At 42.7% G+C, this 1,259-nt stretch overlaps 1 non-coding gene across 1 annotated transcript; it reads right to left on the reverse strand.

The window, feature by feature from the left end:
• Positions 1-242: 242 nt before the first annotated feature.
• Positions 243-349, reverse strand: LOC141682588 (small nucleolar RNA R71). Its single transcript, XR_012559846.1, has one exon. It is a non-coding gene; the product is annotated as a small nucleolar RNA R71 (small nucleolar RNA).
• Positions 350-1,259: the final 910 nt, after the last annotated feature.

Genomic DNA, 1,259 nt, shown 5'->3' on the forward strand with positions numbered 1-1,259 from the left:
TCCAGTTTGGGGGTTCTCCAACGGAAGATCCTAATACGTACATTAGGAATTTCATAGAGATCTGTGACATCTTCAGGTTCAATGGTGTTTCTGAAGATGCTATTAAGCTGAGACTGTTCCTATTTTCTCTGAGGGGCAAGGCTAAGAGCTGGTTACACTCTCTACCAGCTGGTTTGATTACTACTTGGGAGGATCTTGCTCAGAAATTCCTTACTAAATTCTTCCCTATGGCGAAGACAGCTGCAATGAGGAACGCTATTACTCAATTTATACAGCAAACGGGAGAATCGCTATGTGAAGCTTGAGAGCGCTACAAGGAGATGCTTAGGAAGTGTCCTCATCATGGAATTCCTGATTGGATGATCATCACTTGTTTTTATAATGGGTTGGGAGCACAGTCCAGACCCATGCTCGATGCAGCATCAGCCGGAGCATTATGGGCAAAGAGCTATAAGGAAGCTTATGATCTAATTGAACTGATGGCTACTAATGAATATCAGTATCCAACCCAGAGATATCCACAGGGCAAGGTAGCATGAGTTCTTGAAGTGGATACAACTATAGCTATCACTGCTCAACTAAATGCGTTGTCTATGAAGATCGATTATCTGGCTAACTATGGTGTTAAGTAGATAATTAGTGTTTGTGAGCTGTGTGCAGGTCCGTATACGATAGAGCAATGCGCTATATCTAGCGACTCAGCTCAGTTTGTGAGCAACTTTCAGAGATCGCAGCAACCAGTTCCAGACACTTATCATCCTGACAACTGGAATCATCCTAACTTCAGCTGGAGCAACAATCAGAATGCGATGCAATAGCCGTTCCAGCAGTTTGGAAATAAGCTATTCAACCCTCCTGGTTTTCAGCAACAAATTGCACCAAAACAACAACTCCAAATTCAACAACAAATTCATGATGCAGGTCTATCTTCGAATGAAAAATCTGAATTGGAGGAGTTGAGGCTTATGTGCAAAAACCAGGCTCTTATATGCCAAAGCCAAGCTAATTTTATCAAGACTCTGGAGAACCAAATAGGGCAAATTGCTAATGCCTTATTGAATCGGCCACTAGGAATGCTTCCTAGTGATACAGAAGCCAATCCAGGAAAGAGGAAAGTTGAAGAACATGTGAACGCCATCACCTTAAGGTCTGGAAATGTCGCAAGCCCCCAAATTCAGTAAGACGAAGAGCCTGAAAAATCTCAAGATTCAGAAAATGCAGTTGTGGCTGAAGAAGAAGTGCAGAAGGAAGCAGAGGTT

Source organism: Apium graveolens, chromosome 1 (genome assembly GCF_009905375.1).
Source record: "Apium graveolens cultivar Ventura chromosome 1, ASM990537v1, whole genome shotgun sequence".
NCBI classification, from domain to species: domain Eukaryota; kingdom Viridiplantae; phylum Streptophyta; class Magnoliopsida; order Apiales; family Apiaceae; genus Apium; species Apium graveolens.